General features: G+C 49.8%; 1 protein-coding gene across 2 annotated transcripts in view; it reads left to right on the forward strand.

The window, feature by feature from the left end:
• Window positions 1–590: 590 nt before the first annotated feature.
• DLGAP4 (DLG associated protein 4) overlaps window positions 591–24,658 on the forward strand; it is a 171,977-nt gene continuing 147,909 nt past the window's right edge. For both annotated transcript variants that reach the window (XM_033186310.1, XM_033186311.1), the window contains exon 1: window positions 591–825. The gene's annotated coding sequence lies outside the window, so the exon portion shown is untranslated. The remainder of the gene's footprint in view (window positions 826–24,658) is intronic.

The following is a 24,658-nucleotide window of genomic DNA, read 5'->3' on the forward strand; positions in this document are numbered from 1 at the left end:
ATGCGATGCAGTGAAGGGCCTCTTAGAAGTGCCTTTGTTGGGCTTATGGGCACATATTATGCACCAAATAATTCACCTGCACTGTCTTCTCAGTCCTCACAGTAGCCTTCAGAGGAGGCGCTCTTGTTCCCATTTGGCTGGTGGGGAAACTAAGGCTCAGAAAGGGGAAGCTGCCTCCCCGGTGTCACCCCACATGTGAGAGGCTGAGCTGGGATTTGAACTCAGGACCGCATGACTCCTGCCCCTTTCCCAGCTTCCCCCATCCGGGGAAAAGGAGGAAGAAGCAAGACAGGGAAGGATTTGAGCCTTTGGAACCCAGCTTCCTGGCTGCTGTGGGGATTCTGTGGGTGGTGGGAAAGGCATTGTAAATATGCATGACATGCAAATTTGCCTCTAAAAAAACAATGTGGGTGCCCACATGAGCTGGGATGCCAGGGTGCTTTGGAAAATGTAGTGTTGTGCAAACACTTGGGTTTCTATGACCACTGTTCCATGTTGTCTCCTTCCCTCGTGTCCCCAGGGCCAGTCCAAGGGTCTCAGGTGGAGGGCTTACCTCCAGCACTTCCTAATCATCATTCCTCCCCATTCCTGCAGGCACCTGTGCCTCCCCTCTGCCAGGAACCTTGATGCCCTGTGTGTGACCTGGACCTGGTGACACCTGGGCGGTGGCAGAGCCCCTGTCCCAAGCTGCTTCCTGCCGGCACCTCTGATCGAGTGCCTAGAGGGATGTGTGTGCCAGCCCTCGGTCCAGTGCCCGCGCCTGAGCTGATGCCTGCTGGGCCCCAACAGCTTGCCGTGTTTCCTGTGCTCATAGCTCCCTGGTTGGTAAGTAACTGCGTCCGCAGGCCTGGTCTCCTCACCAGCCCCCCATGCTTGGCACAGTTGGGAAATGCCCAGCCTCACTTCCACTGGCACCCACATGCTGGCAGAGGGACCTCAGTGAGAGTTTGTATATGTCTGGGCACCATTTATAGTTCAACTGGCCTGTCTTAGCCAGTCATCCCGACAACCAGGAGGTGGGTGTGGTGATCACGCCCATTTTCCAGAGGAATCAGCCTCAGAGAGGGGAAACCACCTGCCTGGGGTGCACAGCAAGCCCAGCTCTGTCCACCTCAAAGGCCAGCTCTTGCCACACCCAAGCAGGTGGGAGCAGGTGGTGCACATAGGCTCAGGACAGAAAGGGAGCTGTGAGCTGTGCTGAAGGCCATGGAACCTCTGGGGCCCTCAGGGTGGTTTGAGGGGAGGCCATCAGAATTCTTGAATCTTGGGGGGCCCTGCATTCTTGCCCCTCTGGCCTGTTCTCCCCATGCTCCTCCAGCTCCCACCTTGCCATCGGGATGAGGTGCTGGGCCTGCCTGGTCTCTGACCATCTGTTTGGGGGTGCAGCCACAGTGCCACCACTTCACCATGCTGCTTGCATCTTTTCTTCACCTTCCACCTCCCAAGGCTCTGCTGGCATAACAGTCTAGTTCACAGATGTAGAAACAGAGGCTCAACCAGGTCAAGGGGCTTACGCGCAGGCTCACCCAGCCACCACGGAGCACTACATGAGGCCACTGGGGTAAAAATCTGCCTCTTTCTCTGGCCTTAGCTCTACAAGGACAAAGAACAACCACTTCATTCCCCTCTGGCCAGCTAGAAGCTGGCCCCATGCCAGGCATACAGTGGGTACCCAGTAAATAGCTGTGGAAGGAAGGGAAGAGGGAGAGAAGGAGGGAAGCCTCTCTCACCTCCCTCCACCCAGACACCAGCAGGGCCCAAGAGCCTCCTGCCTTTTGGCCAGTGCCGGTCCCTGCTGCCCCAGATGACTTGCAGTGAGCCCACGCCCTCAGCAGGGTGGCCAGCCCCTCTGTTCCCGATTGTCTCATCTGCTAGAGCCTGCCCAACTTCCCTGATGGGATGGTTATGAGAAGGGAAAAGATTCGTAAATATGTATAATATGCAAATATAATGGGATCTTTTTGTTTTATTTTTGTTAACCCATGAAGTTCCCTGTAGATAATGTATGTAGAAGTGCTTCTGTGAGAACAAGGAGCTGCCCACTGGGGTGGTGCCAGCCTTATTATGACTAACAATGAAAAGGGCCCCATTAATTAGCCGCCCGCCAACCCGTCTCCCCCGACCCAGCTCCTAGTCTGTTGTTGCGGCTACAAATAGCCATTGTTTTTGGCTGAGAAGCTGGTGCAGGAAAGGTGATAAGGACAGCTTGGTCTGAGAGCTGTGTCTGTGGGATTTAATCATTTGCAAACACTCCTTATTGTGCTCAAGGAATGCAAGGGCCTCTCCAGGGACTAAATGTGTAATGAGGGCCGGCTGAATAACAGCAAGCATTTCTTGAGCAATTACTATGTGTTTGGCATCGCACTAAATGCTTTGCGTTTTTCATTATTTCAGTTGAACTCCCCCCTAACCCTGTGGATGGGGAGACTGAGGCAGGGACTTGGGGGTGAGGGCTCATCTGTTATCAGCCCAGTATTTCCTGAAAATTACTGCCATCCAGTGCCCACCTCCACCCCCCGTGCCAGGCTCTGAGAACGCAGCTGAGCAGACAGCCCCTGGCGTGTGTGGCCCAGTGACGGAGAACGGGATTCCTTGGCACGAGCTGGGTGAGCAGCCGTCAGCATCGTGTGGAAAGATGGAGGCCCGGGCGGCAGCGAGGGAGGTGTTACTGCTGCTATTTTGCTAACAAGCTGGTTATTTAAAGAATAGCTGAAGCCGGAGCTGGAAAATGGGATGAGGTGTCCCCAGGGCAGAGGCAGCCAGGAGTGCTGGGTCCTGAGACCGAGGGACCTGGTTGGATCACAGCAGAGTGGCCACACAGTCATTTATTTATTTTTTCATCCACTTATTAATATAGTAATGGCTGCTGGGCACAGTGGCTCAGGCCTGTAATCCCAGCACTTTGGGAGGCCGAGGTGGGTGGATTACCTGAGGTCAGGAATTCGAGACCACCCTGGCCAACATGGTGAAACCCCATCTCCACTAAAAATACAAAAATTAGCCAGGTGTGGTGGCAGGCTCCTGTAATCCCAGCTACTTGGGAGGCTGAAGCAGGAGAATTGCTTGAGCCCAGGAGACGGAGGTTGCAATAGCCGAGATCGTGCCACTACACTCCAGCCTGGCCAACAGAGCCAGACTCTGTCTCAAATAATAATAATAGTAATAATAATAATAATAATGGCACCATAAAGGCTGGACAAGGATTGCCTTGGTGGAGAAAAGAAGGCAAAAGATTGGGAAGGGAACCTCAGGGGGTTTCTGAGGGGCCAGCAGTGACCTGGGTGGTGGTTACATGACTATTTCCTTCTGATATTTTATTGCAGTAAACATTTTTGTTTTGTGCACTTTACTGTCTATATTACATGTCACCGTAAATAGGCTAAAAAAAAATTGTAACAATAATAGCTAACGTTTATTGAGCACTTGCTAACAGGCTGTTTGCTAAGCATTTTTTGTCTTCTTGAATCCTCCTGGATTCTTTTATTCTGCCCATTTTACAGAGGAGGAAAGTGAGACTTGGAGAGGTAAAGCTACTTGTCATGCTGCCAAAGAGTGGAGGAGGTTTGATGAGAAACCAGACACACTGATTTAAGCCTCATGTGCAAGGATCAGGGTCCAGGAAGTTCCCTGCAAAGGGTCGGGGGTTCCTCCATTTGTTCCTCAGACATGTCTGTGCTTCTTGTATTTTTAAGGCTTGGGAGGCCAGGCAGGTGTGTGCAGTCATAGGCAGCAGATGAGGGGCCTGGGAGTCTCCAAGGGGACAGAGCAGAGCATTTAGCTGTTTAACAAGTGTCAAAGAGCTGGGCGCAATGGCTCATACCTGTAATCCCAGCACTTTGGGAGGCTGAGGCAGGAAGACTGCTTGAGCCCAGGAGTTCAAGATCAACCTGGGCAGTATAGTGAAACCTCATCTCTAAAAAAAAAAAAAAAAAAAATTAAATAACTGAGTGTGGTGGCACGTACCTGCAGTCCCAGCTACTTGGGAGGCTGAAGTGGGAAGATCACTCAAGCCCAGGAGGCAGAGGTTATGGTGAGCCGAGATTGCACCACTGCACTCTAGCCTGGGTGACAGAGTGAGACCCTGTCTCAAAAAAAAAAAAAAAAAAAAAAAATGTATTAAAGGATAGGAGTGGGACATTCCTAGGGACAGGCCCAGGGAGAAGGCCAAGGCATACTCAAGTCTCATCCAAAGTAATAAAAGAGTGAGGTGGGACAATGGCTTGAGGCCAAGAGTTCAAGACCAGCCTGGGCAACATAGCAAGACCCACTTCTCCAAGAAAATTTTTATTATTATTATTTTTTTTATTTTTATTTTTTTTGAGACGGAGTCTCGCTCTGTTGCCCAGGCTGGAGTGCTGTGGCCGGATCTCAGCTCACTGCAAGCTCCGCCTCCCGGGTTCCCGCCATTCTCCTGCCTCAGCCTCCCAAGTAGCTGGGACTACAGGCGCCCGCCACCGCGCCCGGCTAGTTTTTTGTATTTTTTTAGTAGAGACGGGGTTTCATCATATTAGCCAGGATGGTCTCGATCTCCTGACCTCGTGATCCACCCGTCTCGGCCTCCCAAAGTGCTGGGATTACAGGCTTGAGCCACCACGCCCGGCCAAAAATTTTTTAAAAATTAGCCAGGCATAGTGATATGTGCCGGTAGTCCCAACTACTCAGGAGGCTGAGGTGGGAGGATCACTTGAGCCCAAAAGTTTGAGGCTGCAATGAGGTATAATCATGCCACTGTACCTTAGCCTGGGCAACAGAGCAAGACCTTGTCTCTAAATAAATAAATAAACAAATAACATTAAAAATTTTTAAAGGTAAAAAATGCCATCCAGGTGAGACAGGGTCAGACCCACCTGTGAACTCACTGGATGGGGGGCGCCAAACTGCAATTTTCTGAGGACCTATTATGTGCTAAACACATTTGTTACCTTCTTTAATCTTCAGAACAACCTTGTGAGATTAGCAGTATTGGCCCCATTTTACAGATGAGGGGACTGAGGCCTAAGTCCACACAGACAGTGGGTAGTGGAGTTGCTCTGCCAGGCTCCATTGCCTTGTATCCTGTGCGTGCAGAAAGCCTTGCTTGGTGCCGGGGTCTCTGGTGGGGCAGGCATCTGGGCATAGATGCTCCAAGCAGCACATGGCTGGAAGTGAGTTCCAAGGCTGCTCTGTGGGGCCCTGAACCAACTCTGGGGCCATGTCATGGAGCGGGGCAGTCTGCTGTCCTGACAGGGCATCTCTTCATTCATGCATTCCAAGGACATCTCTTGAGTCTAGTCCCTGCTAGTTCACACCCTTCCTGGAGCACACAGGCTTGGGGAGGAGCAGATATTATACAGTCACCCAAAGACATAAATGGAATGAGGAGGGACTCCATTGGTGCAGTGAGGGAAATTAACATGGTGACATCATGAAGATGAACCGGTAGGAGGCCTGTGTGACATGGCACTGTCCAAGATGGCCCTCTCTAAGGAGATGGCACTTGAGCTGGGACCCGGAAGGATGACGTGGATCCAGCCATGCTGGACAGTGCTCATGTAACATCGTTGCTGTTAGTAGGACAACTGGGGACAACCCGTTTGTCCATCACCACGGGGCCAGTTAAAGCCCATTTGACTGCAGCCACACAGTGGCGCCTGCTGCAGCTGTTAGAAACGGGGACACGGAGCTAAATTTATTGTTGCATAAAGAACTTCATAGTGTGTTGTGGAGTTTTTTTTTTTAAAGAGGTTATAAAACAGCATGGGTAGCATTATATCATTTCTGTAAGAATTATATGTGTTTCTGAAAACTGCACAGTGCTCTTCCTGGGAAGTGGGGGCATGGATGATCTTTGCTTCTTCTTTCTACTTTTCTGGATTTGGAGTCTTTCCTGAGTTTGAGGACTTATAGGGAGGAACAGAGGATTTTAGGGTTCCCACTATCTTGTCTAGGGCACTTCTTCTCTCCTGCTACCCACCTCAATGGGATAAGGCAGGGGCTGGGGAATCAGCAGATCTGGGTCATCCCTTTGACTGTGTGACCTTGGACAAGTAACTCGCCCTCTCTGAGGCTGAGTTTCCTCTTCTGCAAAACAGAGATAAGAATAGCATCAGAGGGTGGGTGTGGGCTTAAGTGAGTAGAAACATGTGGAGGGCTAGGGCAGTACCAGGGTCACATCCCTGACGGTGCTGCTGCTATGACTGTGACTGCTAAAGGTGGCACCTACCGTGTGTCGCCATGTCCTGCCAGGGCTCCCTAGGCTTACCTCTCCCTCCGTCACTGGCAGTCAGACCCAGTTGGGAGACAAGGCCCACTCTGGGCCTTGTCACACTGTCAGCTTGGCTGGGCACAAGGCCAGCTGGACCTCAGGTCCGCACCACCCCACACCCCGCCTCCCCCCCACCACCTCCCTCCCCTATTCACCTCCCTCCCCATCACGTCCCTCGCATCTGCCAGTGAGCATCCTTGCCAAATACGCTGTGATGGGGACACCCTGGCCCAGGATTTGCTTTTTTTTCCCCACAACTAGTATACCTGCCCAGGAAAACAGATACTACTTTACAGCCACTAAGAGAATCTTAAATCTCAGGCAGCACAATGTACACTCGTGAAGTCAAACTTTCGGAATCATGGCATCTTAGTCATAAATAACCTGGCAACTGCAAACATATGCATTTTGCAAGTAAGTTCACTGTACCTTTCTTGATTGCAGTGATAAATTAGAAATGACCCAATTCTCTATTTGTGAGAGTTGGTTAAATAACTTACATCCGGCCAGACAATGCCATTCTCCACGGCTATAGAAACAGTGCTGTAAATCTCTATTTGTTGACATGGAAACTTGTCCATGGTGCATTTTTGGGGAAAAACAGGAGGTTAAAAATTGGTGTATGTTGTGCGACATCTGGATTTGGAATATTTCCTGAATGTTAGGATTTGCAAGGAGGAACAGGATATCTACTTAAGTATCTACTGATTTTTTTTTCACTTTTATTATGAAAAAAATATATATAAACATGTGTGCTCCTGCCTCGGGAGATGCTCAGAAGACTAGTCATTAAACTGCTGATAGTGGCTTTCTCTGGATGGTGAGATATAGGTGAGCTCTATTTTTATTTTTGTTTGTATCATTCAGAGTTTTTTCAAGTAAGGTAACAGAAAACCCACCCCAAACTAGTTTAAACAAAAATGGATTTGATTGACTTGTAACTGTAAAGTCCAGAGGTCTGATGGCTTCAGGCTCAGCTGGATCCAGGGGCTCAGGGCTACCAGGACTAGATTTCTCTGTTTCTCAACTCGGCTCTCTCTGGGTTGTTCCCATGTTCTCATTAAGCTCTCATGTACAGGTAATAAGATGCCTGTCCAAAGAAATAAGCAAAAATTCTTCCCTGATTGCTCAAACACAAGTCCCAGAACTAAGTCTTGGCTTTGATCGGTCAAATTTGTGGGATGTGCCCACCCCTCAATCAATTGCTGTTGCTAAGGGGAATTTGGTGCTTTGATTGGCAGCCTGGGCCTATGTACCACCCCCCACTAGCTGGGGGTGGAGTCAACACCACTGGAACCTCAAGAGTGGAAAATGGGGAAAAGTGGCTCCCCCAGAAGTAGATGTAGGCTATGACCTAAAGTAGACCAAATGGTGGCCAAATCCAGCAGCTCCCACTTCCCGTAATTATCTGAATTCCCCAAGATGCATGATTTTCATAATCAGAAAAAAAACAATGCAGCTATTGAAAGGAGTCCTGGCCAGGTGCAGTGGCTCATGCCTGTAATCCCAGCACTTTGGAAGGCCAAGGCAGGGGGGATCACCTGAGGTCAGGCAGGAGTTCAAGACCAGCCTAGCCAACAAGGAGAAACGCTGTCTCTACTAAAAATAAAAAATTAGCCCAGTGTGGTGGCCAGCGCCTGTAATCTCAGCCACTTGGGTAGCTAAGGTGGAAGAATCACTTGAACGTGGAAGGCAGAGTTTGCAGTGAACCGAGATCATGCCACTGCACTCCAGCCTGGGTGACAGTGAGACTCCGTCTCAAAAAAAAAAAAAAGAAAGAAAGAAAGAAAGAAAAAGAAAGGAGTCTCGAACCCAGATCTTATGGTCAGAAGCTTCCTGAGGCAGCCTTAGACTTTCTTGGAGTCAGAACACTAGAATCTCTGAAGTACCAATTTCACTCGGGAGATAACAACCCTCTCTGTCCCGCAAGGGAGCTGTCCTGGCCCTCCAAATGATTGCAGTCTTTGGGGGAGAGGGGAACACATGGACAATTTGTCTGGAATGTGAGAGGTGCTAAGGTGGATGTGCATACAGGGGCTGCGGGCATGAAAAGCCCAGCCTGGGAGCAAGGAAGAGGCTTCCTGGAGGAGATGATACCTAAACTGAGTAGCCAACCAGAATGCTGGAAGAATGTTGTAGGCAGAAAAAACAATGTGTCAAAGTCCCAGAGCATGTGGTGGAGGTGCAACTATAGGATGAGAGGAGGCAGGCCCAGACCACAGGGGCCTTGAATGCCGGGGTAAGAACTTGGACTTGATCCTGAAGGCAGTGGGGAGCCTTTGGGGGATATTGTGGGATGAGGGAAGTGTCAGTGAGCTCGCTCTGCCTTGTGCTAGGAGCATAGCCTGGAGGAGTTAGATCAAGGCCCTACATGGGGAACGAGAAAAAGGACCCAGTGCCCCTCAAGGGAGCCTTAGATATCTACTGGTCTAAATTCCTTCCCACCCTGAGTCAGAATTCCTGTCCTGAGATGCCCAGCCACTGCTTGCATAACTCCAGAGATGGGGAGCTCACTCTCCATTTTCTGCACTGCTAGTTAGAAAGCTTCTTCCCAGGACCAAGTCCACAAGCCTGGCACTGCCCAAGACACTGAGGGTTGTCCCCCAAATGACCTGCTGGGAGGGCAGGCAGAAGCCTGCTTTTCCAGGTCAGGTGGGTCCAAGATGAGGAAGCCCTGGATGTCTGCAACCGCTGGTGGGAGTTTGAATGCAGGGCAGAGAGAGTCCCATTGCCTTGACAGTAGAGGAAGTGTTTAGGCCTTTAGACACACATCTGCTGCTCCGGCCAATTTTCCAAATGCCCCTTGCATTTTACCCCCTTTACCCAGAAGGAAACTGAGGCTCAGAGAGGCCAAGCCGCCTACGTGACAACGCAGAGCAAATTGGAGGCAGGGCTGGGACATAGACCCAGCCTCTCCCCCACCTTCCCCTCTGTGGCCCTGCTCCTTGTCTCCTGCCACCCTACAGGTGGGATCTGGTCACTTCATCTAACTTGGGTTTGGGCAGCTTTTTTCTGGAAACTCCAGTCATTCCCACATCATCCCCCGATTCTCTTCTAAATCCTCGAATGCTTTGTGACTGTTTTGACAGCAGCGTTTTTTGTTTCTGATATAGAAAAGTTATGACTTGCACCAGCTGCGTTTTGTGGGTCATCTCTAATACTTTATCATGCCCCATGGTCTTCATTTAGTCATTTGTCCCCACACTCACATTTATCAGTGCCTACCACATGCCGGGTGCTGCACTAGACGTGGAGCTACAAGGACGAATGAGAGCTGCCCCTTCCCAGGGGAAATTCTCAGTTCAGCCAGGAGAGAAGCGTCTCTGTCAGTGATGACAGGTGAGGCATGAGAGATGAGAGGTAGGTGCTGATCACTCAGGGATCTCCGGGGCCAAGGCAGTTGATTCTGTTCCTCCAAGCAGTGTTGAAGGATGAATAGGGATTCTGCAGGGAGAAGCAACTGGGAGGGGCTCTCTGAAGATCTCACCTGCCTGCTGTTGAGCTGTTAGGCAGGAGGGTGTGAGAGATGGTGGGGAGACACGGGGCTAGAGAGGTCGGCCAAGGCTGGAGCTTACAAGGCCTCAACTGTTGGGCTAGGGAGTTTGAACTTGACCCTTAAGATAAAAGGGAGCCAAAGTTAAAGTTAAGTCTGGGTGTTGGAAAGATCCTAGCTTTGCCCAGGAGCTCAAGGCTGCAGTGAGCTATGATCCCACCATTGTACATTGTACTCCACCCTGGGCAACAGAGCAACTCACTCTCTCTCTCTCTCTCTGTCTCTCTCTCTCCAGTGTCTCTTGATCTGTTGCCCAGGCTGGAGTTCAGTGTCAAGATCAGGGCTCACTGCAGCCTCTAACTCCTGGGCTCAAGTGATTCTCTTGCCTTGGCTTCCTGAAGTGCTGGGATTACAGACTTGAGCTACTGTGCCCAGCAGAGACCCTATCTCTTTAAAAAATATATTTTTAAGGCCAGGCATGGTGGCTCATGCCTGTAATCCCAGCACTTTGGGAGGCCAATGCGGGTGGATCACCTGAGGTCAGTAGTTCAGTGGCCAACGTGGCAAAACCCCATCTCTACTGAAATATACAAAAATTAGCTGGGTGCAGTGGCAGGCGCCTGTAATCCCAGCTACTTAGGAGACTAAGGCAGGAGAATCACTTGAACCTGGGAGGCGGAGGTTGCAATGAGCCAAGATCGCGCCATTGCACTCCAGCCTGGGAGACAAAGCAAGACTCCGTCTCAAACTATACATATAATTTAAAAAAAAATAAACCAAGATCCTGGGCTGGTCTTGGGGGTGACAGCAGGTAGGACAGGACCATGAGAATGGCACAGAAGGGCGTTTAGCAGGGAGATTCAACAAAATTTGGAGACTGAGTGTTGCTCAAGGGGAGAGAGTTAGGAGGGTGATGTGGGTTTGGGGGCCCTGTGGACCAGTGTTGAGGTGAATCCTGGCAAAGCCTGGGTCAGTGTCCCCAGGTGTAGCCCGCAGGGACCTCTTCAGCTTCGTGAGACTTAGAGCAGCAGCCTGGTGAGGCCTCCAGGGTCCTGCGTCTCTTCCCCTTGTAGAGCCTCAGTTTTCTCCTATGTAAAGCGGAGGTGATGCTAGTGCTGCCTCAAGTGTTATGGGGAAGGTCGGAGGAGAGCGTGTCAAGGGCAGGTTCTCCACGGTGCCTGGCACATAGGAAGTGCTTGGTGACTGGAGGCTGTTCTGGTTACCACGGTCCAGGGGCAGAGATGGGTGAGAGAGCTGGCACTGGAGCTCCAGATCCCCGCCTGGGCAGCTGTGTGAGGACCTGGAGTGTTGCCTGGAGAAGAGAGGGGCCTGGCTTCCTGCCTTTCCATCTCTGTTAGAGGAGGCAGGGTCTGGGTCTGGCACACACAGGAAAAGCTCCAGGGAAGGAGATCCCAGCTTAGGCTAGGAAAACCTTTTGGATACAAAGAATTCTCTGCAGATGGGCTAGCTTGGGTGGTAGGTAGCGATCTCCTCATCACTGAGAGTGTTCAAGCAGCAGCTGCACCATAGCTTGGCAGAGTCTGTAGAGGATTTGTGATTCAGCTGAGGATCTGGAAGGTCCTTTCCAGCCCAGAGAGAATGTGATTTCAGGTCCTTCCTTCTCTGAACCTTGGTTTCCTCATCTGTAATACAAGGATAGCAGCAGCCCCCATCTTAGAGTTGATTGCAAAGTTTAAGTGAAATCATCCAAATAAAGTGCTTAACCCAGATTTGGCGCATTGCAAGCGCTCAGTGAATGGTAGCTATTATTACTGTGGTCGTTGCGCTAGATTCCTGCGAGTGTCACTCCCATCTGAGAGCCTCAGGCACCTCTGCTCATCAGGGTGCTCCTGCCTGCCTGCCCTTCAGGACCCACTTTCCGCCCTTCTCATTGCCACAGTCTCTGTCTCCAGTTCCCCCTTCAACCTCCCTGGGAGGTGGTAGGATTTCCAGACCCTTCTGGGCCCCTTTTAGCTCCCACTTGAGCAAGAGTTGGCAGGTTGGGGCGGCGGATGCCATCCGCCTCCCATATGCTTCCTGCTATTTAGAGGAAAACTCTCCCCGCGTTCCTCCAACCACACGGGCTGACATTTCCAGACAGACGCTGGAATCAGCTCTTCGGGGGATTGGCAGATAAATTTGGCCCAGGCTTTTGGGAAAATCTTCAGCCTTACTGGGGAAGCGGAGCCCAGGCTCAACGACTTCCGTCCACCCTGCTACTCCTCGGGCCTGGTCCTCTGGGGGGCTGGAGCACTGTTCTACAGCTTTGCTGATTAGGGTAAGTCTTGCCAGCCCAGCCGTCCCCCAGGAGAGCCCCACTCTGCTGGGAAGTTGCTGCTTCCAGCCTTTCACTCAGAGGCAGCAGGAGTTGCAAGGAGAAGCTCCTCCCCCCATGCCAAGACACCTGGGTGTTACCCTACTCAACCTGGCAGAGGAGCAGATTTGGGACGATAGATAGCCAAGCTCCAGACCACTTCCTTCCTCTGTGATTTCAGGCGACTCCACCTCTCTGAGCCTCTTTTTCTTCATCTGTAAAATGGGGATACTAGTAGGATCTGTCTGATTAAAAGCCTTAGGATGGATGGTGCCTGGCACATGCTAAATGCACGACAAATACTAGCCACTACTATTATCATCATCCTTGTTACCATTATTATTTGGGCTAGAACAGCACCTAGCACTTAATATGGGCTCAGTAAATGTTAATGTTTTTCCCCTTCTCCTTTCCTACAGCTGTGGCTACTCAAGGAACACCAGGGCATTTCAGACTTAGCTCAGATTGGTGTAACCAGTGGCAGAAATGCAAGAATAAGGACAGGAAGAGGCTGCCACATCCACGGTAGAACGTATACACCAGTCCCCCCATACACACACGCACACACACATGCACACGCACACATGCATGCCCGCACGCACCAGTGTCCCTAAATCTCACTCATCCCATCCAAGTCTGGAGTTCCCCTCTGCTTGGTTTTGGTGGGCAAAAGGGACGAGGAAGGCCCAGCAAGGCCTGGGCTCTCTATAGGCCTGGCTGGAGGCAGAATCCAGGAGACGCTTGGGTGTCAGCCACAGTAGGAGGGTTCCGGGAAGCTGGAGTAGTTCTATTTGGCTGGAGTAGAAAGTGGGTGGTGGGAAGGCGTGGGAAGCAAGTTTGAGCTTCATTCAGCACCTCCTGAGTGAGTCCAAGTACCGGGCCTCGCGCCAGGGACTGGGGAAATGGTTGGAAAAGATGGGCACACTTCCTGCCCTCAACAAGCTCTGGTTCTGGGACGGGGAGGCAATGGCAAACGTGTCAGCTGTAAGCTAGTGACACTCTGGGTGACACTCAAATAGTCCTAGGTGCCGAGAGAGGGGACCACAGGACTGTGGTAGTGGGTACTTGCTGGAGACAGGTTGGTCAGAGAGGGCCTCTTTGTCCTCTCAAGCACACACTGGAGCTGGCCCTGCCAATGCTGGGTGGGTCAATCGGCAGGAAGCAGAGGGGGCAGCGAGAACAAAGGTTGGGAAGGGGCTGGAGCCAGACCTTGGAGGCGTCAAGGGCCAGGCCCATGAGAGATGCTCTTGAGAAGGATTATTCTGGTGGTGGGTGCAGGACCCTGTCGGGGGGAAGAGATGGAACCAGGAGACCTGTCTGCAGAGATGGCTTGAGCATCTGCCGTGCATGCTTTTGGGGCAGTTGGGGGGTATTCTGGACCAGGGAGAAGTGGATGAGCAGAGAGCATCTCACAGGGTCAGGCTCGGAGCCGAATCCTGGGACTCGAGGCACATATGTTTTGAAAGGAGGATCTGGACCTGTGTGTAGCTGTGGTGGGGTCAGGTAAGAGAGAAGATATCAGGGGAACTTAGACTCAGACCTAAGTTCAGGGTAGTCAGGAAGAGTTTTAGAGGAGAGCCCAGTGCTGGTTGTGGGGAGGGGCTTCCCGGCAGCCCGGGCTGCTTTTGGGAATGACAGCATACAGGTACAGTGAGCACAGGCTTCGGCATTCGACCCAGCGGCCAATTCCAGATCTGCTTCCTTGCTCTGTGACTCTGGGAAAATCGCTTGACCTCCCTAAGCCTTGCCTGTTATAATAATACCGAATCAGTTGAAATTGCATTTGGCTGCATGTAACAAAACAAGTAATACTTGTGTAAATACCCAGAAGATTATTCTTCTCATGTAACAGGAATCTCAGGGCCATGGTTCACACTTGTAATCCTAGCACTTTGGGAGGCCACAGTGGGAGAATCACTTGAGGTCAGGAATTTGAGACCAGCCTAGGCAACATAGTAAGATTCTGTCTCCATCGAAAATTTTAACAACTAGCCAAGCATGGTGGCAGGCACCTGTAGTTTCACCTGCTCAGGGGCTGTGGTGAGAGAATCATGTGAACCCAGGAGTTCAAGGATACAGCAAGCTGTGATCATGCCACTGCATTCCAACCTGGGCAACATAGCAAGACCCCATCTCTACAAAAAATAAAAATTAGACTAGCCTGGGCAACATGGCAAAACCCCACCTCTACAAAAAATACAAAAAAAAAAAAAAAAATAGCCAGGAGTGGTGGTGTGTGCCTGTAGTCCCAGCTACTTGGGGGGCTGAAATGGAAGGATCACTTGAGCCCAGGAGGTCCAGGCTGCGGTGAGCTGAGATTGCACCACTGTACTCCAGCCTAGGTGACAAAGTGAGACCCTGTCTCCAAAAAAGTAAAAATAATTTTTAAAATAATAATTAGCCAGACATGGTGGTGCATTCCTGTAGTCCAAGCTACTTGGAAGGCTGAGGCAGAAAGATCACTTGAGCCCAAGAATTCGAAGTTACAGTAAGTTATGATCATGCCACTACACTCCAGCCTGGATAAGAGAGCAAGACCCTGTCTGTATTAAAGGAGAGAGAGAGAATCTCAGAGGCAGGCAGGCAAGCCAGGGCCAGTGCAGTGATTCAAGTGAAACATCCAGGGCCCAGGCCTCTGATATCCTTAACGTGCATCTTTTATTCTCATGGCTACAAAATGGCTGCTCCTCTGCCATGTGCTGCATCTGAATTCCAGGCAGGAAAAGGAGAGTAAAGCCTGCATGCTTCGTGAGTTTCCTTTTCTTACCAGGAAAACAAAGATTTCCTGGGAGCCCCACTTAGTGGATTTTTGCATCCATCTCTTTTGCCAGATTTGATCACATGGACACCCTAGCTGCAAGGGAAGCTGATGAAGTGAATATTTCTAACTGGGCCCTTCAGTTAGGAAAAAGGGAAGAATAGCTAGCAGGATAGCTAGCATCATCCACCTTAAAGTACCCACCTCACAGGGAAAGATTGTAAGAGATATTTAATGTATGTAAAATAATCGGCAACCTTTCAATAAATGGTGGCTGCCTTTATTCTACTACTCTACCTACATGTATTCATTCATTCATTCATTCATTCATTCAGCAAGCAAGCAAGCAAGCAAACATATATTGTGTTCTGGGCACTGAGCACAGTACTGGGCATGACAGTGACAATCCCTGCCCCTTTGGCACTCACAACAGATAGGGAAGATGGGCAAGGAAACAAATTCATTCACTTCAATCACTGTCAAAACAGAGGATTTATTTTTGTCTGTGTTTTCTTACCACTGTGGTTTCTCCACCTAAAGCAGTGGCTGGGACACACTAGGCACAAAATAAATAGTTATTGAATGAATGAGAGTTCAAGAAACACCCACTAGGGGCCTAGTATGTACAAGACTCTGGATTGGTTAGAGAAAGTGGGTGACACATCATCCCTCGCTTCAGAAGAAGCAGGGAAAGAAAGTCACTTTATGGTGGACATTGAGATGGGTGCTGGGAACCTAGCAGTGAACAAGAATGTTGTGACTCCTGCCTTCATTGAGCCCCTAGTCTGGGGGCAGAGGCACTGGAGGAGTCTAGAGTCCTGAAAACATTCTGTTCAGGTGTCCTGGGGTAAGTCCCTTCCCTCCCTGGGCTTCCATTTCCTTACTTATATGACAGGTATGATGGGTCCTGGGGGGGCTATCACTGATGTTGGTAATGATGGTGGGTGTTTCATAAGCTCTGCCCCACTGTGTGTGTAGGAGGCTGATGCAGAACTGGGATGGGGACTTCTCCTTGCCATGTTAGGAAAAGAGACACCTGTGGCAGGGATGGGAGTGGGCTGCATCTGAGCCCCTTGGAATCTCATGGGGTCCCAGGAGAGCAAAAAATCTGGGCCTTGCTGCCATCCTTGCCCACCCCAGTATCTGAGTCTGGCAGCTTGTTGACAGCTGGCCAGCTGGGCATGGAGCATCCCGCACTGGATGTTGGCAAGCAGTGAATGGGCTGTGCTGAGTACCCTGAGGTGAGAAGTGAGGATGATTGTAATTATGGGAGATCTGGAGGTGGAGAAGCAGCCTGGAATTTGAGGGCAGAGATCTGGTTTTGTCACTTGTTTGGCTGTGTGACCTTTGAGAGATATCTTGGCCCATAGAAGCATTGGTTTTCTTTTTCTTTTTCTGAGATAGAGTCTTGTTCTCTCTCCCAGACTGGAATGCAGTGAGGCAATCATAGCTCACTGCAGCCTTGAATACCTGGACTCAAAGAATCCTGCTGCCTTAGCCTCCTGAGTAGTGTCACTGTGCCTGGGGGATTGGAGGGGCGGGGTAGAGACTGAGTCCTGCTTTGTTTTCCAAGCTAGTCTCAAACTTTTGGTCTCGAATGATCGTCCTGCCTGCCTTGGCTTAGTTTTCTTTTTCTTTCTTCTTTTTTTTTTTTTTTTTTTTGAGACAGAGTCTCACTCTGTCACCCAGGCTGTAAGTGCAATGGCATGATCTCGGCTCACTGCAACCTCTGCCTCTTGGGTTCAAGCGATTCTTCTGCCTCAGCCTTCTGAGTAGCTGGGACTATATTCGGGCACCACCACGCCCGGCTAACTTTTGTATTTTTAGTAGAAACGGGGTTTTACCATGTTGATCAGGCTGGTCTCGAACTCTTGACCTCAAACCATCACCCACTTCAGTCTCCCAAAGTGCTGGGATTACAGGCATGAGCCACTGCGCCTAGCTGACTTGGTTTTCTTATCAGCAAAATGAGTATAATTGTCCTTGCATTGTCTACCCCATCAATATCTTGACCTAGCAGATAGTAGACACTCAACGTGATAGTGATCATCATTGCTATCATTACATTGTCCTTGTTGGGAAGGGGGAATGTTTACTAAGCTGTTTACTAAGCCCTTATTATATGCCACACTTGTTGCTGGTCACACCATCTCAATGCCCCACAACTCTGAGGAGGTGGCCTTCTTCCCATGTATCAGAGGACACTGGTATTCTATTGTGCCCCATCTTCCCCTTTGGCTGCTTTAGAAGGACTGAGTTGCTGGCTCTGCTGGGGTCTCCACTGAACTGAAGTCCTGAGGGTCCTTAAAAAAGGGCTCAAGGCAGCTCAAGCTGTTTACTTTGAGACCATGTGGGCAGCCAGTGATATCAGAGAGGTGGTCAGGGCAGAAATAAATCTAGCCCTCATCAAATGGGCAAGAAGCCAATAAAAGATGGCCTCAGGGATGAGTGATGGAGTGGGACAGGCTGAAGGATCAGAAGTGTTTCTCCTTATTCACTGTCTTGAGAGCAGGGCAACAAGCCCAGCCCTTGAGATGAGGTGACATTGGGCTTGTCCCTTGCTGCTGCACTTGGCTGTGACACTGTATCCAGTGACCGTCCCTGCTTCTGTCTGAAATGAAGCCAGTAGGTAAAAAAAGGGAAGGTTTGGAAGGCTCTCTTGGCCTAGGAAGATGGGTTTTCCTAGTCAAGAACCTCCAGAAAGCCTTCCTGAGCTACCCCAATCCAAGGAACTTCACGGGGTGAGAAACGCACAGGAAAACTGGCCTCTGGAATGAAAGAGATGCAAATAGAAATAGACCTGAATAGCTTCTCAGGGCCTTACTAATTGTGGGACAGGTACCTAGCTAGGAAAAAAAAAAAAGTAAAGAAAAAAAGAAATTTTCATTGCCACCTCAGAGTGGGGGAAGGGAATTTTGACACTTTGACCTTTGAGCTGTGCTGTTCGGGGTGCGGGACACTCGTTTGCCTCTGTCCTTGGTGCTGATGTCAGGGGTGTTGTCCGTGGTGCTGAAGATAGAGAGAGTAGGGATTTGGCCTGGTCCTGACGCCTGGGGGTGCTGTCCTCGGTTCTGTCTTCAGAGAACTTTCATGTATCATTTCCAGGACTGGTTTTCTGGGGACCCAACTGGGAGGTCAGAAGCTTTGACCCTGGCATTGTGCAAATCTGAGCAATAGTTGAGGTAGGATTTGAGCCTCTGTTAAAATCTACCAGGTGCCGTTTTAATAACTTTGGATGTATTATGCCATTTATTTTTAAGCAGCAACCTACTAGGGGAGGTACTAATATTTATTCCCATGTTAGAGGTGAGCAAACTGAAGGTTAGAGAAGTTGAGTTTCTAGCCTCAGTTTCCTCAGTCATAATAGGAAGGTCATTGGTAGTGTAACACAAACTAATGGGTGGGGCAGAGCTTTGTAAACTGATGCACAGAGGTGGTGGCATTAGTCTTACACACAGAGGAAAGCACAAGTGAATTGTCAAACGCAGATACTCTTGGAATCTCATAGAACTTCCTGCAAGGTCTGAGGTTTGAGCCCAGAAAGGAAACAAGGAGGTCGGGGTGGTGGTGTGGAGGGCTCAGAGATTGTGTGGAAAAGAAGAAAGTGCCCATTTACTGTGCATCTACTGTGTGCCAGGACTTGCACTGGGCACCTGACAAACCTGGTCATTCTACCTGCATAACCACACTGGTGAAGAGCAACTTAGTTTCATTTTACAGATGTGGAAGTGGAAGGACGTTACTTAGCTAGGAGGTTGTGTTGAGAAAGGCCTGGAGAACTGGAGACTTGAGTATCTAATCCTGAGTGTCATCTGGTCCAGCCCAGAAAAAGGGTGTGACCTGCTGGGAGCATGCTGGGTTGGCTGCAGGACTCAGGCTGGATTTGGCTTCCTTTGGTGTCTTTCCTCTCCTAGGAATATGGCACCACCACCCTCCCCTCACCACTAGCCCCAGGAAGATGAGGAAATGCTGTTGTGTCACAAACAGGGGCTGTGTGTCAGAGACCCAAGATTCAAATCCTGGATCTACTAACTGTGAGCTGTGTGGCCTCAAACAAGTCATCATCCCTCTCTGGGCCTCAGTTTTTCCACCTCTAGCTTAGCAGAAGAGCACGATAATCACTGCCCTGTGGATGGTTTTCAGGATCAGAAGAGACAGTCGGTTGAAAAGGGCTGGCAGGGAGTTCTTAGTAGTAGAAATAAGAGCCAGAGGAGGGAAAGACCGCCCCCCACACAAACCCCAGGAAGCACAGCAAGAAGCAAAAGCGCAAAAGGGCTTAGAACTGCTGCCGTGAGCCACCAATGCCATTTCTCAGCAGGACTAGCAGGCATGGCTGGGGCAGCACCTGGCACCCCCAGCTGACAGACATTCCTTCAGGCAGGCAGTCTCAAGCCCCAGAGCCAAGCATCCCTGTGGGGGGTCAGTGGCTGGGCCAGCTCTGGCTGTTCCTCCACCAGCCTCCCTAATGGCTCCAAGCTGCATACGCCTCATGGGGCTGCTGTCATGCCTAATTAGGCTGTCCTCAGCCACCCTGTCTCCAGGGCCCTGTTATGGCCATCTGAGTCTCTGGACATGACTATGGTGGCTGCCCTTCACAGCTGTTTGGCTCTTGGGAGGAGGTGGCCACCTGCTCTCATGATCACCTATGGCCTAAGAGATCTACCTCTCCACTTCAGCCCAGGAGGCTTAGCTCTGGAGCTCTGGGCCCAGAGATCTAGCTGCACCCTCCTCACACACCCTACCCTGGCACCAAAGCCTGGCACTAAAGCAGAGTGAAGAAGAAAAGGAGAAAAAGATGGCAGGAGTGATAGGGAGAACAGGAGGGAAAGGAAGGCGGGGGCCTCGGCACCACCAGCCAGCCTCCTCAGCAGAGGCTGGGATCACTTAGGAGACAAAACCTGCCTCATCCACACTCTCCCCTGAACCTTTCAGCAGCCTATGCAGCCAGCAGGACACAGAACCAGAAAGCAAGCAAGCGTGACACATTGTCTGAGGTGAGAGCTTAGTGTGGGGCCAGGGTCAGGGGTCATTCTGGGGCTCAAATCATAGGGGAGTTCCTTGCATAGCAAGGTTAGAAGTTGGGGCCTTGATCTCATGTTCAGCACCTGTGAGCACAGAGCAAGCATGTTTGCTGAAGGAAGGAAGGTAGAGAGGGAGGAGGGGAAAAATGGAGAAAAGGAGGAAGGAAGGGAGGAAGGGAAGGAGGGAGAAACGAAGGAAAGGATGGAGGGAAGAAGGAAGAGAAGAAAAGAGAGAGGGAGGGAGGGAGGGAGGAAAGAAAGAAGGAAATACTAAAAGTCATTCCATGTAGAGGGAACTCACAAATCCAAACCCAGAGGTAATGTTTGAACGGTTTTCTTTTTGGGTCGGGGGAGGGGGAGACGGGGTCTCACTCTGTCACCCAGACTGGAGTGCAGTGGTGCAATCATAGCTCACTACAGCCTCGACCTCCCAGGCTCAAGTGATCCTCCCTCCTCAGCCTCCCAAGTAGCTGGGGGACTATAGGCGTGTGCCACCACACCCAGCTAATTTTTTGATTTGTTGTAGGGACGAAGTCTCACTGTGTTGCCAGGGCTGGTCTCAAACTCCTGGGCTCAAGTGATGCTCCCGCTCAGCCTGAATGATTTTCTTACATAAATTATATCATAATCAACTAATACCTTTGCATTTTTCTTTTTTCACTTATTTTTGCGATGTATACAAGTGCAGCTGTAGCTCGTTCATTTCTTCTGCCGGATAGTATTCCATCGTATGCTTATACCACACCCTCCTGCTGGTGGATGTTTCAGTGGTTCTGGCTCTCCACCATGAAGATCTCTGTGAATGTGCACCCTGGAAGCAGGATTTTCTGTGTTAATAAACACTGCCAAATTGCCCTCCAAGGTAATTATGCCACGTTGCACTCCTGTTAGTGATATATCTGAGTCCTCATTTCCTCAGCACCTCAGCATCAGTTGATTCATCACTCTTTAATTTTGCCAATCTGCTGGGAGAAAATACTCATTTTCATTAGCGTCGCTGACTATTAGAGAAGCTGAGTGTCTCATGATGTGTTTAGTGGTCATCTGAATTTTTCTCTTCCGCAAAATGCCTGTTCATATACTTGCTCAGTTTTTTATGGGTCACATCTTTTTCTTATTAGTTTGTAAAAGAGGTTTATATATGTGAATATTAATCCTTGTTATGTTTGTTGCAAATATTTTCTCCAAGTTGTGTTGCTTGTCTTTTAACTTTATGTCTTCTTCATTCAGAAGTTTAAACTTTGGGGTTAGGAAAGTTTGTTTTCGCCTTCACTTGCTTTTATTTCTTTGCAACTTCTTTTAAGAAGGCCTTCCCCACCCAAGGTCCCCATTCTAGGTCTCTTCTAAGTATTTTCATTTTATTTCCTTTTGTTTCATATTGAGATCTTTAATCAAGTTTAGGTCTTTTATCTTTGCATGTGGTGAGAAATGGGGATCTAATTTCATTTTTCTATAGCTGGCCTATTGTCCCAGCAGCATCAATTGAACGCCTTGTCCTTTTCTCACTGATTTGAAATATCATCTCTATTTTATGTTTAAGTGCCCATGTATTTATGGATCTGTTTCTGGGAACTCTGTTCTACGATCTCATTGATCTCTTTGTCTATCTCTTTGTCTATTTAAGTTCTACACTAATCACTGTATCTCATCGTTTTTCAACAGGGACATCTTGGCATTTGGGGTACAACAATCCTTCCTTGGGTGGGACTGTCTTGTTCATTATAGGTTCTTGAGCACCCGTCATCCAGTCCTTGGCACTCAGTAGAACCCTCCCCTGAGTCAGTGTTATGAAGAAAACTACCCAACCATTTGCAAAGTCGCCCTAGGAGGGCAGTCCCTCGGCTGTTGAGAACTGCCACAGAAAGCTGTATTATGTGGCTTGATACCCGGTAGAACAAGCCTCCCTGTCCCCACTTCTTGATTCTTCTTTTGTATGTTCTCTTCCCACTCTGCTTTGCTGCCAGCGGTGGAATCCATAGCATGACACTGTCAGGCACCTCTGGAGATGGGACTCCCATCAGTCAAGGCAGCCCACTCCTTTGTGTGTGTCTGTCGGGGGCCTGATTGTTAGAAAGTGCTGTCTTACACTGAGCTGAAGTTGGCCTCCGTGTGGCCCACTTCCTCCCCAGCTCCTGGAGCCCCCAGAATACATTTCCCTCCCCCGTGGCCCACCCTTCATTGACCTCAGAGAGCAGACATTTCCCCTCCACCTTGGCTCTTTTCTCCAGACTCCCAAACTCAATAACCCTGGTTCCCTCTGATGTGCGTCAAAGACTTGGCTTAGTGGCAGGCAGCATGGTGTGTTTGAGCTTGAGTCAGACACATTGAGTTAGAATTCCTGCTCACTTACCTGTTAGCTGTGTGACTCTGGGAAAGGCAGTTAACCTCTCTGTGCCTCATTTGTTAAATGGGGGTAGTAGACCCTCTACCTCAGAGGGTTGATGGGAGATGTAAATGATTCAGAGCATAAGGCCTGAGCCTGGTGCAGGTGCCCAGGAAGTGATAACTGTTCACATTTTTCCTGCGATTATTACTCCTTCGTGATGCTCCTGGTCACTGTTCCATGCCTACCCATCAGGAGAGGTGTCCAGAGCTGAAAGGGGAACCTAGATGGGCTCTGGCCAGGACAAAGACCACCATTGCATCCTCTGCCTGAGAAACTAAGATGACAGGATTTGCTGTGGTGCTGGTTGTGGGAATGACAAAGAGGAGTCAGGGCCAAGTCCAGGGTTTTGGTCTGGTCCATTGTGAGGGTGGCGCTCCCATCAGTGGGAAGGAGAAGGCCGGGAAGAGCAGGTTTGCAGGGTTGGGAGTTCAGGTTTAGACATGTCAAGTTGGTGATTCCTGTTAGACATCCAAGTGGAGATGCTGAGTTGAAAATTGGATATATGAGTCTAGGGTTTGGGAGGAGGGAGGATTCCAGGCCTGGTGTGTCAATGTAGGGGTCATCAGACCTTTCCAGACCTTTTCCTCTCTGCTATTGCATAGACGTAGTTTTATTTTGAGAGGTAAGAAAGCACAGTGGTTAAGAAGGCTTGTTCTGGAGTCAGGTGGTTCAAGTCTCAGCTCTGATTCTTTCTCACTGTGTGTCTCTGGGACAAGTTACTTACTTTCCCTGTGCCTCTGCTTTTCCATCCACAAAATGGGTAACAGTAATGCCCATCTCTCCCTTAGAGATGTGGTGGGGATTACAGGAGATAATGAGTGATGCCAAGTCATGGGCTTACCTAAGACCTGTTGCACGCTAAGCACTCTCTATATGAACTCTAGTAATTATCATTTTTAGCTATGAATCTAAGCTGTGAAGGTTTCCTGAATGATTCTTTTGTTCCTTTTCTTCCTCTGTCTTTTTTAAAAAATTCCCCTACATAAATAAGAAAAATAAATAAGAGAACAGAAGAAAAGAAAAGACAGAACGAGATCATTCTAGGTTATACTTTATTAAAGGTAGGCTATAAATTTGCCTCTGAGCTTCCTAGTAGACAAAGAAAAAAAAATAAACAAGAAGTAGCATGATTCACTGTGCCCTTAAAAGGAAAATAAGTCAATTAATTGCTCAGGTGTGTACAGAGTATCCATGTCCTCAGAGCCATTCATACAGTAAGTACAGTAACAACAGGGGCTGCTGCTATGACTCTAGTCCCCAAAGGCTCTGGGGTTCAGAGGGGCCATGATTGTGGTACTCTGGAGGCCGTGAGACTAAAGCATGGGTGGTGGAGGTTGGGCTTCTGGCCTCCTAATGGGGGAAACAGCCAGGACCACACCTATCCTGCTGCATGGCAGCATGAGCTCCAGGCTGAAATCGGGGCAGAGAAGTGTGCAAACTGGACCAAGGGGCAGTGAATTTCAGCTGGGAGAAGACATCACAGAGGACATCATATTGGCATAGGACTTGAAAGCTGAGTAAGGCTCTGACTCCTGGAGATGACAATGGAGGTCATGAGTTCCCCACCAGACCCAGCCTGAGAAAGTGTCGTCCACAGCCTGTTACAGATAAAGAGAGCTTAGAGATTCAAGTTCAGCTGCACTCCCATGATAGGAGAACTGAGGCCTGGAGAAGGCAGGGCTAAACCTGGAGTCACATAGAGAGGCAGGGACCTAGTAGCCTCAAACCCAAGCCTCCTGCCTCTCTGACCAAAGCTAGTTCCCCCTCTTCACCCCCACTACAGCTTCTTCTCTGGGTTCTGACTCGCCTCCTGCAGGGTCATTAACCACCTACTGCCTGCCACGTGGTGTCCCCCTATATTTAACTCCCACGCTGTGACTTACAGAGGCCCAGAATAGCAATCCTGAGTAGGGGGGCATGCCTCTACTTTCCCCCCCTCTAGTCTAACTGAACTTCTGGTTACAGCTCCCTTCTGCAGTAGAGAGCAGAGTCCTGGATCCTGGGTCTGTGTTACTGCAAGAGGAGAACTAGCTTGTCCCTAAGTAAGACTTAGTATGAGGAGTGGACTACCCACTTGAGGAATCCTGGATACACACTAAGCCCTGACCCTGGCCCCAGACTGAGCCTTGATCCCTATCCACAGACTGAGCCTTGGTCCCTGCCCCCAGACTGAGCCTTGACTTTGATCACAGACTAAGCCCTGATCCCTTCTCTAGGTTGAACCTTGACCCTGGCCCCATACTGGGACCTGACCTTGATCCAACACTCAACTCTGACCTCTTCTTCAAACTGAGCCCTGACCTTGGCCCCAGACTAAGCTCTGAGCTCTGGCCTTGACCCAAATTGTTGGCAGTTGGGGACATGAATAGTTGGGAGTCCTTCTCCCCCTTTAACTGCTAGAAACTCAGCTGAGGGGCCCCACCCCCATTTAGGCCAATGACT

Source organism: Trachypithecus francoisi, unplaced genomic scaffold (assembly GCF_009764315.1).
Source record: "Trachypithecus francoisi isolate TF-2019V2 unplaced genomic scaffold, Tfra_2.0 Lachesis_group21, whole genome shotgun sequence".
Taxonomy (NCBI): domain Eukaryota; kingdom Metazoa; phylum Chordata; class Mammalia; order Primates; family Cercopithecidae; genus Trachypithecus; species Trachypithecus francoisi.